Source organism: Eleutherodactylus coqui, chromosome 6 (genome assembly GCF_035609145.1).
Source record: "Eleutherodactylus coqui strain aEleCoq1 chromosome 6, aEleCoq1.hap1, whole genome shotgun sequence".
Lineage (NCBI taxonomy): Eukaryota > Metazoa > Chordata > Amphibia > Anura > Eleutherodactylidae > Eleutherodactylus > Eleutherodactylus coqui.
The window spans coordinates 10912265-10931728 of record NC_089842.1 but is presented as its reverse complement, the minus strand read 5'-3'; the positions used below and the strand labels follow the sequence as shown (position 1 = coordinate 10931728).

Genomic DNA, 19464 nt, shown 5'->3' with positions numbered 1-19464 from the left:
CAGCAGCAGTGGGGGACTTGAGGAAGTCCAAAAGTGAGTCCAAGATTACGGAACTGATAACCCCATATTGCTCAGCAGGCCAGTTTGCATTAGTTTCTGTATTGGTGAGTGTTCATTCCAGGCCCCATTGACAAGATGTCCATCGTCTGTTGTCTTCACCGCACCACCTTAATATATGTGTACTGCCAGGTGCTGCAGTTTACACTTCATCATGTTCCATACATCATACAATCTACTCCACCCATCCAGTTAGGACGGTAACACCACTACATTTTAGATGTGTAGGGCAACTAGTTCACACCATATTTCACCTGACCACCAGAACAGAGGTCCTCCTTCAGTCCCATTCGGGACCTAACTACAGCCTCCCCTGGGTTTGAGCACTGCTTCCCATCTTCAGGGGTTCCCATACCTGGCTGACTTTCTCCACAACCTCAGCAGACTTTCCAGAGCTAACCACGTGACCTGACAATACTTGTCAACTGGCACCATCAAGGCTGTAGCCCACAGAGACCACCAGCAGGCTTTAACTCCCCATCTTCTCCGTGAACCACATTTGAGACCTGTCTTGGCAAAGCAGCCATACTGCTTCCATCTCAGAGACTCGCTTCCATTTCATAAGTGATTTCTCTCTCCGGCTCTGCCAACCTTCGGTCACCATTGCTCTCCCAAAATAGTGCCAACCTTCTCCTAATATTGACTTTTACTGTCCACACATGATAGTGTGGCAGCTAGAGATGAGCGAGCACGCTCGGATAAGTCAGTTACTCCAGCGAGCATCGCTCTTCTCAAGTTTCGCTCTTCTAAGATTCTCCTTAGTAGGATGTCCAGGAACCTTCGGATATGATTAGATGGTCTGTATTAGAGATGAGCGAGCGTACTCGTTGAGGCAAAATACTCGAGCGAGTATTGCCATTTTCGAGTACCCGCTCGTGAGAAAAGATTCGGGGGCCGGCGAGGGTGAACTGTGAGTTGCGGGAGTAAGCATGGGGGAGCGGTGGGGGGGAGGGAGAGAGAGATCTCCCCCCCGTTCCTTCCCGCGCTCCCCCCCCCAGAATCTTTTGGCATGAGCGGGCAGGTACTCGAAAATGGCAATACTCACTCGAGTATTTTGTCTTAACGAGTACGCTCACTCATCTCTAGTCTGGATCGTTACTAAGTAAGTAGTAGCCTAGGTTCCTATCCATGTACACCAATCATACGGAGCATAAAGACCACTGATAGGCGAGGTGAATAACACTGATTGTCCAGTGACCATGGTGCCTGATGGGGGGGGGGACAACGAGAGAAGCCGCCTGGTCTGATGAATCACGTTTTACACCATGTGGACGGCCGGGAGCATCACTTACTTGGCACCAGGATCCACTATGGAAAGAGGACAAGCCGGTGCAGCAGTGTGATGGGCAATGTTCTGTTGGGTACTTGTGTCCGGGCATCATGTGGGGGTGACATGTACCACCTACCTTACATTGTACGGACAAATACCCTCTTCAAGGCAGCAGGATGCTATGGTAGTTAGGGGCTTTAGGATTGCCTCTGGGTCTGCCATCTATGGTGATCTATATGGCTGAACCTCATAGGACCATATAATGCACTGCAAGACTGAAGTACTGCAATGTGTTATACAAACAATCAAACTTGATGACATTCAAGTCCCCGGGTATGGCAAAAATAAAAAGCGTAGAAAAAAGGCCAAACCCACCTTTATCCCCCCTATTTCTTTGCGGGGCTCGACGGCAGCCGGCACATCACAGAGCCGGAGCCATGGGAGCAGGTGAGTGCCGCGCTGGTCCCTGCAGGGGCTTGGGTCGGGTCCCGCTGCGAGAATTCTCTGACCCGGCCGTCTGCAGGCGGCCTTAGTGTACAGAAATAGCAAAACATAAAAATTGTATAAACCTGAGGGCTTATTCACACGTCCGTATATCGGCCCGGTTTTCACGCCCCGTCCAGCCCCTCCCATTACAAACAGTGGGGAGGGGCAGAGAGGGGGCGGGAGCTCAGTGTACTGCCCCGGCCTGGCCTGCCTCCTCCCTCTGCAGAAAGCGACACCATATATTGGCCGGGCGTGAAAACCCGGCTGATATACGGACGTGTGAATAAGCCCCGATACTGTTGGAATCGTGCTGCAGAGAGTTACCACATTATTTATGGCGGCTTCAGACAGGCGTATGCACAAATATACTCGCCTCTGCGCAGCGCTTGTTCGCATGTGCACCTGCGTACTTCACTGGACGTAATTGTGCAGGCACAGCTTGTTCACATGGGTGGGGGACACCCCATCCCGCCCTGATTTAAATGGCTATAGCCTAAGGATGTCCTTGGATGTGCTTTTCCCGGCGGGTTTGCGCATTCCCTTGCATATTGCACCCCCGCCCTCCCCCACCCACCCCACCCCATTGACTTCTATGGGGATCCTTGATATGTAAATATGCAGGATGATAGAGCAGTTTCTATGTTTTTGTGCGCCCGAGAAATGTGTGCGCAAAAGAATTAAAATAAGATGAACCCATTGAAATCAATAGGCTTTATTTCCTGTGTTTTGTGCGGCAAATTTTGCAAAAAAAAGCGCAGATTTGTCCGTGTGAAGCCGCCATTATTCTGCATGCTGAAGACCGGAAAGAGGAAAGTTGTCAGTTTGCCTCAACCTTGTTGTCTGCACTCCGTGGCATCGGGAGGGGATTATTACTCCTCTTGTTATTTTAGACCGCTGCAAACTGTCCAAAACTTCCTGGGTTGGACAATCCGTAAATCCAGGCGTTCTACACGCACTAAACGTATGATTATCGTATTATGAGGAATCGCTCTCCTGCGAGGCAAGAACACATATTGATGGAAATGAAGGAGGAGATTACTAAATATGGAGCAGATTGGAGGAATTTAAGAATATGGCAACATATGGCGTTTAATCTGTGCAGCCGCAAATGAAGTCCTGATGAAGGATCACGTCTCTAAAAGAGCATTTAAGCGACAGAACTGGAGCCAAATCCTATGCTTGTTCACGCAGCCGGCCGGGCGCGTAGACATCACATGAGTACGAGGAGGACTTGGCATCGGAACAGTACTGGTAATATCACCGGTGACTGTGGACTACTTACAGTGACGGCCCCTTTATTAGAGACCCCCATCCAGTAGCGCGTTGGACCTCCTTTGGCTTTCAAAAAAGCAGCAATTCGACTTGGTGTAGATTCCACTGAAATCATTTTGCAGGAATATCGGCCCCTGCAGAGGTGGTGCCCCAAGACACGAGGCCCACACTGAGGAGCTGCAGGGGCAGAGGTGGCACTTGTCATGGCGGCTCTACCAGACTCCTTCCTGGGGGTGCACACGGCACCTCGGCCAAGGCACCACTAGGCCTCTTCCAGGCAACGCTGGGACAGCGGTTACCTGTATGAGTGTTGTGGACGTGAAGTTGTCACGCGTGACGCCACCGTTCCTTCACACCGTTGAGTATCAGGCGGATGAATAAAGAGTCCACACACTGATAGACCTGAATACCTCAATCACTGGGAACGGGCAGCGACTGGAAACTTTACTGTAGAAGATCAGCAGGATACAGCTTAGTCGCATGTGCAGGAAGGACAAGTTACTTATGTTAGGTCAGGGAGGAGAACTCAGGATGATATCAGGCCTGCAGTCTCAGTTATCTGCAGCGCTCCGCTCCTGGACAGGGAACACTCCGGAGGAGGGAACACTCCACTGACACTCACTCTGTACTCTGGTAGACAGCTCTGCACAGCGGACTCCTCACTTCTCTCGCCTCAGAGGTGGCTCCTGGCATGGAAGGCCTCAGGATACCTTTCCTCCTCTTCCATCACTTCACCACATGAGGGTTGAAGGTACCCTCATGTGGCCAGCGCTCTCACTCCTCTCACTACCGTTGAAGATGACTGAAGACCCAGACACATCTCACTCACTCATATTTATAGGGTACAGACATCATGTGACGAGACAGATATTGATACATTTCCAGACATATCCCAGCCACTGTCAGACATTAACCTCTCACATGCTGCAGCTGTGCAATACACATAACAGCAGACAAGACACTTTGCACAGCGCATCCACATAAAAGACATGACATGTATGACAATTATGGAGGGGCCTGATATATAGGTGTTTGCGGCCCACTACACGGACAGGAAGCTTCTTACAGTTTTTGTAGATTAGATGGCGGTGCTGACATGTTCTGACCAGCTGACAGGAAGGGGTCATCGATTCATGCTGCATGTGCCAAATTCTGCCCTCCCATCTGCACAGGGCAGCAGAAAGCAAGAGATGTTTTTCCACTGCTCAGTGGTACAAGTTTTGCGCTCTTTTTCTCGGTGGAGTCCCGCCTTTCTGTTTCTCTTAGACACAATGGAACTGGTTGTCTGCTGTTATAGCCCATCTGTACTAAGGAATAGCGAGTTGTGCGTTTGACGTGTAAGTTGGAGCTCCAGCGTTGTATTCAGCTGACTGTGCAGCCTGTTGGTCAGAACGATTCCTGACATCCTCCTCTGACCCCTTTCGGTGATGAGTTGTTTCCATTGCTTGATGTTTTCCTAAATCACGCTATTCTCGGTATACTCTCCACTCCATTACACGAGAGAACCTCCCCGCGGTCAGCAGTGGGGCTGCGGCTAGTCTAGCACTCATGTAGGCTCTAATCACAAGGTGTAAGGTCCGGGGAACTAGGAGACCAAGGAAGATGACTATCGCCACCACCTGCACGGCCGATCCATCTGCCTGGTAGCCACCGCTCACTTCTGAACACATTGTGATGATGGGGGGTCTGTCTTGTTGGGATCTCCTGTTCCGGCTGCTGCAGAAGCCATATCTGTAGTGTGCAGGTACGAAATCCACGGGATTGTTTCCCCACGGAGTAAGAGGGGTCCGGACACTTTCCTACAGGTTATAATGCAAAACACGCTCACCGTGGGGGGGCGCCCGTACGCTCCATGTAGACGGGTGGTTTCCCCTCCCCCACATTCTGACATTATGTTTGTTGGCCAGAAGCTGGAAGGCGTCTTCATCACTAAACACTGAAGACTCCATGAAACCATCGCTTTCCATTAGTTTGCAATCTCTCGCAGACGGAACGTCGCCGCGCTTTGTCATCCGGTTTTACGGCCGGTATCCATTACATTCGGTAGAAATAACATCCCAAACATTTGCGCAGAATCTCCCATAAGTCAACGGTGGGAGTTTTAATTCTCTGCTCGCTCCGATGGTGGATTTCTGAGGACTTCGTGTGAAACTTGCACGGACGCGCTCCGCTGCTTCTACGCTTACTGGTGCACGGCCAAATGATTTCCACTAACAGATGTAACCGTCTACCTTAAAATTGGAGTATCGCTTATGAATTTTTCGCCTTCTGGGCGGAACTTCACCAAACTTTGTTGGGAAATGACGTTGCCCACTAATAGACTGCTAGACATGAAAATCAAGGACACAAGACGCTCTCCTGTCTTCGTTGGCAGCCATTGTGTCTCATATCCCCTTAGAGATGACTATGGCAGAATGAAACTTTTTGAGCCTCACTGTCTAGCAGTAAGATGTCCTTGTTGCCCAACCAATCACAGCACAGCGTTCATTTTTGATCAGCAACTTGAGAAATGAATGCTACGCTGTGATTGGTTACTATGGGAAACAAGGACCGTTATATGCTAGACAGTTTTGTTAAATGACAATTTTTGAGTTTCTGTTTCCATTGACATCAAATTCCTGCATATGAGTGTCATTAAAGGAATCCTGGAATGGTAGAGTTGGGAAGGGACCTCCATGCTCATCGGGTGCTCCGGGGTCATCAGGTCCTCTAGGGTCATCGGGTCCCCCTGCTCAATGCACTAAATCATCCCAGACAGATGTCTCTTAAGCCTCTGAAGACTTCCATTGAAGCAGAACTCCCCACCTCCTGTGGCAACCTGTTCCACTCATTGATCCCCCTCACTGTCTAATATCTAACCTGTGTCTCCTCCCTTTCAGTTTCATCCCATTGCTTCTAGTCTTTCCTTGTACATATGAGAATAGGGCTGATCCCTCTGCACTGTGACGGCCCTTCAGATACTTGTAGACAGCTATTAAGTCTCCTCTCAGCCTTCTCTTCTGCTAAACATTCCCAGATCCTTTAACCGTTCCTCATAGGACATGATTTGCAGACCGCTCACCATCCTGGTAACTCTTCTCTGAACTTGTCCCAGTTTGTCTTTTTTAATCAGGTTGCCCAGAACTGGACCCAGTATTCCAGATGAGGTCTGACTAAGGCTGGGTTCACACAGGGTGGATTTGCCGCGGAAATTCCATGCGAAATTTTGCTGCTGCAAATCCGCATATGGCCGCTAATCCCGGGATTAGCCAGCCATTTCTCAGAAATCTTGTCCACATGGGACGGCAAATCCGCTGCGGCTAAGCCGGCAGAAGCCGCCGCTGCGGCGCTGATTTGCCGACCGCAGCATATTCTTTTTTTTTTTCTTTCCGCTGCGGCCGCGCTCTCCTCTATGGGAGCGCCGGCCGCAGCAGAAAAGCAAGCGGCCGGGCCGCTTCAAAACCGCCGCGGGTTTTGAAGCAGCGGTTCTCCCGGCGGAAATCTCATGGTTTTTCGCTGCGGCCAAACCGCGGGATTTCCGTCGGGAATCCGCCTCGTGTGAACCCAGCTTAGGGTGCCTACCCACTAGCATTTTTTTCCGCTGCGAATTTGCTGCGTTTTTTTTCCCAATTGTCAATGGGACTTTCTAATGTTAAAAACGCCTTGCACCAACAACGCAGCGGAAAAGAAACGCCAGTGGGTCGGCACCCTAAGGCCGCTTTCACACGGCACGAATATCAACTTTTGAATTGGGTCTTACATAAGAGCAGTTTATTCCGGCATTGCATCATGGTGCAGGAAAAACCGCGGCATATCCTTTCTTGGTGCGTTCCCTCAGAATGCCTTTCCTTTTGCTTTCAATAGGGCCGGAAAACACATTGAGCGGCGTGCGAAGCGCATGTGAGTGCGTTGCGGTGGAGACACTGGCTGATCCCTGCATATGCTTCGGCGCAATGTGTTTATATGAGGCTCTTTGGCACATATATCAGCATATTTTACTGTACTTTGTGCATATTGTGCTTCTGTGCGTATTTGCGCACTTCACATAGACTTCTATGGGGGTGCAAATGTGCACAAAAATGGCGCAAAAAAGGGAAAAGTGAACGGACCTTGAACTCTATCACTGCCCAAATGCGCCCGTGTGAAGGAGCGCTCACAGGCATGAAGGAATCTGAAGCTCTGAAGCCGATGGGGAATCAGCCAAAGCAGAACTCGGACGAGCGATATAAAACCTGCACAATAGGACATCCATTCTTTAGGATTCGCTCTCAGGGCGATTCAGACGGACGTGTTTTTGTCCCCTTATGCAGGCGTAACAATCATGGCCGCATAACGGGACGAAGCAAACTCTTTGACTCTTTCACTCACCCTTTTCTGGACCGAGAATAGCTAGGACCTGCCCCCACCCCCTCCCCCGCACGTAGTATTCACGTCCGGGAAAAGAGCGAGTGAAGACGAAACTATTAAAATCAATGTTTGTTTCGTCCCAGCATAACAAGACTAAAACACGTTCGCCTGTTTAAGGGTTCGTTCACACGGGCATGGAATTCACTTAGCTACTAGCTGCGCAAAAAAGAAAACTCGCAACCATAGCTGCGAAAAATCGTCTGAACGGACAATTTGTTCACTCTGAAGTCCCGAGGTTCAGCCGCGATCTTTCTACTCTCACCAGGAGGGACTAAAAATATGCGCTGCTGGAGAGAGAGGGGGTCCCCCAGGACTTCCTTTTATCTTCTGGGGACTCGCTTCATCGCCGGGGACTCCCTTCATCTCTGCGTGGATGAAGGGGTTCCCCTGCAGGGGAGATGGAGGGATTCCCCTGGAATGGAGATGGAGGGATTCCCCCGCTGCTGGGGAATCCCTCCATCTCTCCTGCAGGGCAACTCCTACATCCATGCTGCTGGGGAATTCCTCCATCTCCCCTGCAAGGGAACCTCTCCATCCGCGCTGCTGGGGAATCCTTTTATCTCCCTTTACCAGCTGTCTTGCATAGTCTCCCATAGGAGTCTATGGAGGGTTCTGCGCTTTGAGCACGAAAGATAGGTCAGGTACTATCATTTCGCGCAGCAGTGAGTCGCTGATGTCCTGTCTTTTTAGGTGCGATTTTTTTTTGCATGGCTACAACTACTTTGTCTGAATGTCTCCATAGGAAACCATTGGTTCTAGTAGTCGCATTTTTTTAATGCATTAGCTGCGCAAAGTCCCCCGTGTGAATGAGCCCAAGCCCTCGCTTTGTACTTACACGATCCCATAGACTAAAATAGGACACGGTGTGACCCGTGTAAAATACACGCATGAAGAGCGCATGTCTGAACTCCTCTATGCAAATCAGCGGGGTTTAGGCTGTCTGAATTAAGGCAAAAACAGACGGCCGTAAGCGCAACGCCGCTCGCCGCTGCGGAGTAGTCACGCATGAACGTCTTTTTTCCTTATAAGACTTTTCGAACTCAGCACTAGTGCGTGCGAATTTGGAAAAAACAGAGAGAAGATAGATTGTGCGCCATCTGATCTCGCCGTATTACTAACTGGCCAGAATACCGCTAGTACAAAGGAAACCATTGAAACCAATGGTTTCGTCCCGTTATGCGGCCGTGATTATCATAACGGGACAAATACACGCCATGTGAAAAAGCCCTCCCACACATTAAAGTATGGAGCATGAATACCCCGTGTGAATGAGCCCCTGGGGCTACTTCAGATGGGCGATGGGCAAATGCGCGCTCTTCAGCCAAATATATTTGCGCCATGAACTAGGCTGATTTGCACGGATGTCTGCGCATTGTACTGAAATATTTTGCGCGCGCCACTCACCCCTCATTGATTTAAAAGGCGGTCTAGCCTAATAAGGTCCAGATGTGTTCTTTTCCCTGCGGTTTTGCACTGCATTTTGCGCATTCTGTTGCATATTGCATAAGCTTCTACGCAGAGTCTAATTTTGCGCACGAGAATAGCAAATATGAGTGAACCCATCGAAAATCAATAGGTTCTATTCTCCGCGTATTGCGCAAATATATGTGTGCAAATACACCCGTGTGAAGGAGCCCTTATAAATGGCCCTCCGAAGGCGGCCATATTGGCTCTTCCACACTTTTGTGCGATACGTTTTTAACATAAGCAAGTCCCATTGACATTCGCGTTAAAAAAAGTAGCGATATCGCGTGAAAAAACACGCAAAAAAAAACGCAAGTGTGCGAGAGCCCTTAGGCTGGGCTCTCACTGGGCGGATTCTCGACGGAAATCTCACGTTCTTTCGCTGTGGCCAAACCGCGAGATTTCCGCCGGGAGAACTGCTGCTTCAAAACCCGCAGAGGTTTTTAAGCGGCCAGGCCGCTCGCTTTTCCGCGATGCGATGTGAGAATATTCGGAAAAAAAAGCATTGCTGATGTGCAAAAATTGTGGGAACAAACACGCGATTTTGATGCAATTTTCTTGTGGCAAAATCGCAATCGCCTGTGTGAAACGCGCCCTATAGAGGGAATACACTGCGCTGAGTCACGCAAAAAAAGCAGATGCCCATGTGATACCCTAAGGCTATTTACACAAGGACAACAGCGATATTACCACGAGAAAACTGCGGCTTTATAGCGCTCTTTTGCCTGGAGGGGTCTTGAAATATAAGCCCTACCTCGAAAAAAAAAACCCTGGCTGCAAAATCCCCGCCTCCAGGAAGCGCTGGCTCTGATTGGTCCTTGAGCACCGCGACTCAGCCAATAACTGCAGTCCTCGATGAACCAATCACAGCCATTCAATGGCGGTTTTATATGGTGATGTATTGTTTTGGTTTTTTTCCATGCAGCTAGGGCTTATTTTAGGGCTTTTACCATAGGATTTCCTACTGTAAAAGATGCATTGCACCACACCGCAAGAAAACTGTGTTTCCGTGCGACACAACACAACAGGAGGGTCCACGGGGAAACATGGGCTACAAATTCAGCATGCCGCATTTTTTTTCCCCGGAGTGCAGCAGCCTACTAAACAGCGCTAATGTGAAGGAAAGTGTGGGCTGCACATACGTGCGATTTGTAGCGCTGTCGCATCACGAAAAAAATCGAGCGATTTTGTTGCCTGTGTGAATCCTGCCTAAGGACTTGCGTTTTTTTGTGCGCTCCGTTTTTATCAATTGCGTTCAATAAAAAAACGTAAGTGGGTGGGAGCCCTAATGCTGATGTGGCCCTTGGTGCAAATGAGTTTGACGCCCCTGATATAAGTGTAATAATGGTTACGGGATCGCTTCCTCCATCCGTATTTTACGCAGTGTTACTCCTCATAGTGCCCCCCCCCCCCATGGTTGCCCCCCCCCCTCCCCCATGGTTGCCCCCCCCCCCTCCCCCGCCATTGACTTGCACCATTAAATCATTTTTGCCCGTTTCCTGTAATTCTTCCCTATTATTTATTACAAGAAAAGACATCAGACATCCGAGAGCTGCAGAGAACGGGCGATTGTCGGTTTTATCTGTTCTTTGGTCTTTAGAGAAGGAGAATTTCTTGAAAAAAAATTTTTTTTGCTATTCCTGGCAGCAGAAAATCAAAGTAAATCAAAGTAAATCCTGTATTTCAATTTTCCATAGGAGTTCAATAATACCCAGCTTCTCGGACTGACGTGCACCCTGAATGGTGTCAGGGATGTAGAACCAGCGCAGCAGACATTTATGGTAAGTGACTCCAAGCACCTCGGACATTGACACACTCAATGGATTTAGTTTCCTAAAAAAGTCCATTATCTCTTATGGTTACCTGGGAGACCCGTTCATGCTGAGGACATAGAGGCCAGATGCCAAATATTGAGTAACTTTATCCACTGATCTAGTTCTTTGCTCCTTCCTAAACCTCACATCACCAGGAAGACCGGTACGTGTCCTCATCATCTCCTGCCTAGACTACTGCAACATCATAATAACCTGATACCCCCCACATGTAATCCACATACAACCTGTCCCCCCATCCATCTCTGACCTAATATCCTGATACCCCCACATGTAATGTATATACAACCTGTCCCCCCATACATCTCTGTCCTAATATCCTGATACCCCCGCATGTAATCTATATAGAACCTGTCCCCTCCATACACCTCTGACCTAATATCCTGATACCCCCACATGAAATCTACATAGAACCTGTTTACTCCATACATCTCTGACCTAATATCCTTATACCCCCCAACATGTAATCTACATACAACCTGTCCCCCCATACATCGCTAACCTAATATCCTTATACCCCCACATGTAATCTATATACAACCTGTCCCTCCATTCATCTCTGACCTTATATCCTGATACCCTTCACATGTAATCTATATACAACCTGTCCCCTCCATACATCTCTGGCCCAATATCCCGATACCCCCATATAATCTATATACAACATGTCCCCTCCATATATCTTTGACCTAATATCCTGATACCCCCACATGTAATCTATATACAACCTGCCCCCCCCCAAACATCTCTGACCTTATATCCTGATACCCCCACATGTAATCTATATACAACCTGTCCCTCCATACATCTCTGACCTACTATCCTGAAACCCCCCACATACAATCTACATACAACCTGTCCCCTCCATACATCTCTGTCCTAATATCCTGATACCCCCACATGTAATCTATATACAACCTGTCCCCTCCATACATCTCTGACCTACAATCCTGAAACCCCCCACATGTAATCTACATACAAACTGCCTCCCATACATCTCTGACCTAATATCCTGATACCTCCACATGTAATCTATATATAACTTGTCCCTCCATACATCTCTGACCTACTATCCTGAAACCCCCCACATACAATCTACATACAACCTGTCCCCTCCATACATCTCTGTCCTAATATCCTGATACCCCCGCATGTAATCTATATAGAACATGTCCCCTCCATACACCTCTGACCTAATATCCTGATACCCACACATGAAATCTACATAGAACCTGTTTACTCCATACATCTCTGACCTACAATCCTTATACCCCCACATGTAATCTATATACAACCTGTCCCTCGATTCATCTCTGACCTCATATCCTGATACCCCCCACATGTAATCCACATACAACCTGTCCCCCATCCATCTCTGACCTAATATCCCGATATCCCTACATGTAATCTATATACATGTCCCCTCCATATATCTTTGACCTGATATCCAGATAGCCCCGCATGTAATCTATATACAACCTGTCCCCTCCATACATCTCTGACCTAATTAACTGATACGCCCACATGTAATCTACATACATCCTGTCCCCTCCATACATCTCTGACCTAATATCCTGATACCCCCCACATGTAATCTACATACATCCTGTCCCCCCATACATCCTTGACCTAATATCCAAATACCCCCACATGTAATCTATATACTACCTGTCCCCTTCATATATCTTTGACCTAATATCCTGATACCCCCCACATGTAATCTACATACAACCTGTCCCCCTTATACATCTCTGACGTAATATCCAGATACCCCACACATGTAATCTATGCCCAACCGGTCTCCCCATACATCTCAAACCTAATATCCTGATACCCCCCACATGTAATCTATATACAACCTGTCCCCCCTATACATCTCTGACCTGATATACTGATACCCCCCAAATGTAATCTACATACAACCTGTCCCCCTTATACATCTCTGACGTAATATCCAGATACCCCACACATGTAATCTATGCCCAACCGGTCTCCCCATACATCTCAAACCTAATATCCTGATACCCCCCACATGTAATCTATATACAACCTGTCCCTCTTATACATCTCTTACCTAATATCCAGATACCCCCCACATGTAATCTATATACAACCTGTCCCCTATACATCTCTGACCTAATATCCTGATACCCTCACATGTAATCTATATACAACCTGTCCCCCAATACATCTCTGACCTAATATCCTGATATCCCCCACATGTAATCTGTGCACAACCTATCTTCCCATACATGTTTAAACTAAGATCCCAATATGCCCCAAATGTAATCTATTTACAAACTGTCCCCTCATAGATCTCTGATCTAATATCCTGATACCCCACCGTATGTAATCTATATACAACCTTCCCCCCCCCCCATACATCTCTGACCTAATATGCTGATACATCCCACATGTAATCTACATACAACCTGTCCCCTTTATACATCTCTGATGTAATATCCAGATACCCCACATATGTAATCTATGCACAACCTGTCTCCCCATACATCTCTAACCTAATATCCTGATACCCCCACATGTAATCTATATACAACCTGTCCCCCTTATACATCTCTGACCTAATATCCAGATACGCCCCACATGTAATCTATATACAACCTGTCCCCTATACATCTTTGACTTAATATCCTGATACCCCCACATGTAATGTACATACAACCTGTCCCCTCCATACATCTCTGACCTAATATCCAGATACCCCCACATGTAATCTATATACAACCTGTCCCCCTTATACATCTCTGACCTAATATCCTGATACGCCCCACATGTAATCTATATACAACCTGTCCCCTATACATCTCTGACCTAATATCCTGATACCCCCCCACATGTAATCTACATACATCCTGTCCCTGCATACATCCCTGACCTAATATGCAAATACGCCCACATGTAATCTATATACTACCTGTCCCCTTCAGATATCTTTGACCTAATATCCTGATACCCCCTCATGTAATGTACATACAACCTGTCCCCACCATACATCTCTGACCTAATATCCTGATACCCCCACATGTAATCTACATACAACCTGTCCCCCTTATACATCTCTGACCTAATATCCAGATACTCCCACATGTAATCTATGCACAACCTTTCCCCCCATACATCTCTGACCTAATATCCAGATACCCCCCACATGTAATCTATGCACAACCTGTCTACCCATACATGTTTAAGATAAGATGCTGATATGCCCCAAATGTAATCTATTTACAAACTGCCCCCCCCCATAGATCTCTGACCTAATATCCTGATACCCCACCGTATGTAATCTATATACAACCTTCCCCCCCATACATCTCTGACCTAATATCCAGATACCCCCACATGTAATCTATATACAACCTGTCCTCTCCATACATCCCCCATACTACTGGTGACACTGTGTGGGTCACTTTTACTACTGAGCCACTGTGGGGGATACTACTACTACTGGGGCCACTGTGGGGGTCAGTATTACTATTGGGGCCAATGTGGGGGTCACTATTACTACAGCGGCCACTGTGGCGGACACTATTACTACCGGGGCCAGTGTGGGGACACTATTACTACTTGGGCCAGTGTGGGGACACTATTACAACTGGGCCTACTATGGGGGACACTATTACAACTGGGGCCACTGTGGGAGATACTGTTACTATTGAGGCTACTGTGGGGTTCACTATTACTACTGAGGCCATTGTGGGGGTCAATATTACTACTGGAGTCACTGTGGGTGTCACTATTACTACTGAGGCCTCTGTGGGGGTCACTCTTACTCTTGGGGTCCATATAGGGCTCACTATTACTACTGAGGCCACCGTGCTGGACACTATTACTACAGAGGCCACTGTGGCGAACACTATTGCTTCTGGGGCCACTGTGGGGGACACTATTACTACTAGGGCCACTGTGGGGAACACTATTACTACTAGGGACCACTGTGGTGACACTATTACTACTGCGGCCACTGTGGGGGACACTATTACTACTAGGGACCACTGTGGGGACACTATTACTACTGTGGCCACTGTGGGGGACACTATTCCTACTGAGGCCACTGTGGGGGACAATATTACTACCAGGGGCCACTGTGGGGACACTATTACTACTGGGGCCACTGTGGAGGACACTCTTCCTACTGAGGCCACTGTGGGGGACACTATTACTACTGGGGTCACTGTGGGAGACACTATTACTACTAAGGCCACTGTGGGGGAATCTATTACTACTAGGGCCACTGTGGGGGGACACGATTACTACTGGGGCCGATATAGGGGACACTCTTACTACTGGGGTAAATATTGGGAACACTATTGCTACTGAGGCCACTGTGGAGGTCACTATTACTACTGGGGCCGATATAGGGGACACTATTACTATTGGGCAAGTGATGAGCAGTCTCTTGGGGGTCACTATTACTACTGGGGCCACTGTGGGGGCCACTATTACTACTGGGGCCACTCTGCAGATGGCAGCATACCTCAAGCTGACCTAGGGCGACACGTGATGAAAATGCTTCAGAATGTCCACAGCGAAAATTTGTGCTGGAGACAGCAGATTTTCGCATCCAAAAACAGTCAAAATCCAGATCATTGGTGCAGATTTTTAGTAGAAATCAGCCGCATATCCGCAGCTGATTTTATAGTATGTTGCGCTCCCCCTCACATCCTCCGAAGACATCCCGCTGTCAGCGCTCCCTGGCTTCCGGTTCCCAGCAGCCTGTAGTGGGAAGGCCACTGGGAACCGGAAACCGGGGAGCTCTTACCGCGGGAAGCCTATGGAGGAGGTGAGGGCAGCACTGCATAGTATGAAATCAGCTGTAGACTCGCGGCTGACTTCAAAATAAAATCCGCACCTATGATCCGGATTTTGACTGCGTTTGGACGCAGGAATGCTGCGGAATTTGCTCCGCCTTTTTGAATGGCCCTGTACAGCCCCACCCCCTGACCACACCTTTTTGTCCCTGGGAAAATCTTGTCATCTTATCTATATACAACCTGTCCCCTCCATACATCTCTGACCTAATATCCTGATACCCCCCACATGTAATCTATATACAACCTGTCCCCATACATCTCTGACCTAATATCCTCATACCCCCCACATGTAATCTATATACAACCTGTCCCCTACACATCTCTGATCTAATATCCTGAAAACCCCCACATGGAAACTATATACAACCTGTCCCCCCATACATCTCTGACCTCATATCCTGATACCCCTCACATGTAAAATATATACAACCTGTCCCTCCATACAACTGTGACCTAGTCTCCTGATATCCCCTACATGTAATCTACATACAACCTGTCCCTCCATACAACTGTGACCTAATATCCTGATACTTCCCACATATAATCTATATACAACCTGTCCCCTACACATCTCTGATCTAATATCCTGATACCCCCCACATGTAAACTATATACAACCTGTCCCCCCCCCATACAACTCTGACCTAATATCCTGATACTCCCACATGTAAACTATATACAACCTGTCTCCCCATACATCTCTGACCTCATATCCTGATACGCCCCACATGTAATCTATATACAACCTGTCCCTCCATACAACTGTGACCTAGTCTCCTGATATCCCCTACATGTAATCTACATACAACCTGTCCTCCCATCCATCTCTGACCTAATATCCTGATACCCCCACATCTATTTTCTACATAAACCCTGTCCCCTCCATACAACTCTAACCTAATACCCTAATACTTCCCTGCATGTAATCTATATACAACCCGTCCTCTCTATACAAACCCCATACTACTGGGGCCACTGTGGGGGTCAGTATTACTACTGGGGCTACTGTGGGGGACACTATTACTACTGGGGCTATTGTGGGGGACACTATTACTACTGGGGCCACTGTGGGGTCACCATTACTACTGGGTCCCCTGTGGGAGTCACTATTTCTCTTGGGGCCACTGTGGGGGTCACTATTACTACTGGGGCCATTGTGGGGGACACTACTGCTACTGGGGCCACTGTGAGGCTCACTATCACTACTGAGTCCACTATGGGGGTCACTATTACTATTGGGGTCAATATCGGGGACACTATTCCTACTGGGGCCACTGTGGGGGTCACTATTACTATTGGGTTCAATATCGGGGACACTGTTACTACTGAGGTCACTGTGGAGGTCACTATTATTACTGGAACCAATATAGGGGACACTATTACTACTGGGCAAGTAATGAGCAGCATTAACGAGTGCTTTAGAAAACATGTATCAGCCCTGATGCTCCTTTATTCCTCTATATACAACGTTTCGACCAGCACTGTGGTCTTTTTCAAGCTGCATTTTTTCTAAAGCACTCATTTATGCTGCTCATCCCTTGTCTATTTGGATCAAGCTCTGAGGACTTTGGAGTGAAGTCCTTTCTTTGAGCTCTGCATGTCATTCACCTCCCACTGAAGTGGTTTATTTGGAAGTGCTGCTGACCCCAGTTGCTTTTGAGGAACTATTACTATTTAAGGTCAATATCGGAGTCACTATTACTACTGAGGCCACTGTGGGGGCCACTATTACTACTAGGGCCACTGTGGGGGACAATATTACTACTGAGGCCACTGTGGGGGACAATATTACTACTGAGGCCACCGTGCGGGACACTATTACTACTGGGGCCACTGTGGGGGCCACTATTACTACTAGGACCACTGTGGGGGACAATATTACTACCGAGGCCACTATGGGGGACACTATTACTACTGAAGCCACTGTGGAGGTCACTATTACTACTGGGGCCACTGTGGGGGACACTATTACTACTGGGGCCACTGTGGGGGCCACTATTACTACTAGGACCACTGTGGGGGACAATATTACTACCGAGGCCACTATGGGGGACACTATTACTACTGAAGCCACTGTGGAGGTCACTATTACTACTGGGGCCACTGTGCGGGACACTATTACTACTGAGGCCACTGTGGAGGTGCACAGCAAAAATTTGTGCTGCAAAATCTGCAGCATTTCCGCATCCACAAACAGTCAAAATCCAGATCCTTGGTGCGGATTTTGACTGGAAATCAGCCGCATATCCGCAGCTGATTTCATGATATGCGGCGCTCCCCCTCACCTCCTCCGAAAACTTCCCTCTGTCAGTGCTCCCTGGCTTCCGGTTCCCAGCGGCCTGTAGTGGGAAGGCCACTGGGAACCGGAAGCCAGGGAGCTCTTACTGCGGGAAGCCTACGGAGGAGGTGAGGGCAGCACTGCATAGTATGAAATCAGCTGTAGACTCGCAGCTAATTTCCAATCAAAATCCACACCTATGATCCGGATTTTGACTGCGTTTGGACACAGGAATGCTGCGGAATTTGCTCCACCTTTTTAAACAGCCCTATACAGCCCCGCCCCCTGACCACAACTTTTTTGTCCCGCTTTGACCCTGGGAAAATCTGGTCACCTTCTCTATATACAACCTGTCCCCTCTATACATCTCTGACCTAATATCCCGATACCCCCACATGTAATCTATATACAACCTGTCCCCCCATACATCTCTGTCCTAATATCCTGATACCCTCACATGTAATCTATATACAACCTGTCCCCCCCCCCCCCCCCCATACATCTCTGACTAGGAGTGTAGCTAAAGACTCAAGGGTCCGGTTGTAAACGTTTAGCTCACATTCCCCTACCAAACCCCCCACCCCACACACATACCTATGCCTGTATTCATAGAATCCTACAATGGTAGAGTTGGAAGGGACCTCCAGGGTCATCGGGTCCAACCTCCTGCTCAGTGCAGGATCACTAAGTCATCCCAGACAGATGTCTGTCCAGCCTTTGTTTGAACACTTCCATCGAAGGAGAACTCCCCACCCCTCGATGCAAACTGTTCCACTCATTGATCACCCTCACTATCTAAAATCTAATCTGTGTCTCCTCCCTTTCAGTTTCATCCCATTGCTTCTAGTCTTTCCTTGTGCAGATGAGAATAGGGCTGATCCCTCTGCACTGTGACAGCCCTTCAGATATTTGTAGACTGCTATTAAGTCTCCTCTCAGCCTTCTCTTCTGCAAGCTAAGCATTTTCAGATCCGTTCCTCATAGGACATGATTTGCAGACCGCTCACCATCTTGTTAACTCTTCTCTGAGCTTGCTCCAGTTTGTCTATGTGGGGTGCGCAGAACTGGACACAGTATTCCAGATGAGGTCTGACTAAGGAAGAGTGGAGGGGGATAATGACCTCACGTGATCTAGACTCTATGCTTCTCTTAATACATCCCAGAATTGTGTTTGCCATTTTGGCTGCTGCATCACATTGTTGACTCATGTTCAGTCTATGATCTATTAGTCTACCAAAGTCTTTTTCACATGTGCTGCTGTTTAGCCCAATTCCTCCCATTCTGCTTGTGAGTTTTTTCATTTTTCTTGCCCAGATATAGGACTTTGCATTTCTCCTTCTTAAATGCCATTCTGTTAGTTGCCGCCCACTGTTCATACCTAAACTGTGCTAAATAATGCTACAAAACTAATTACCATACATGATCTAGCCCCTTGGAATAAGCTTTTCAAAGATTACTCATTTCCTGGACTACATGAAAATGTGTTTGTAGCTCCTTAGGCTGTTCATGGTCTTTATTGCATTTTTGAACCATAATTAAAAAACACATAAGAAACTGCATGCCTTTCTAGGAAATTGTATACACTGTT

The 19464-nt window shown here is 47.9% G+C and overlaps 1 protein-coding gene across 1 annotated transcript in view; it reads left to right on the top strand.

Moving 5' to 3' along the window:
* Nucleotides 1-19464, top strand: part of LRRC4B (leucine rich repeat containing 4B) — a 169622-nt gene that overhangs the window by 134835 nt on the left and 15323 nt on the right. The window contains exon 4 of the mRNA XM_066606209.1: nucleotides 10633-10716. The gene's annotated coding sequence lies outside the window, so the exon portion shown is untranslated. The remainder of the gene's footprint in view (nucleotides 1-10632; nucleotides 10717-19464) is intronic.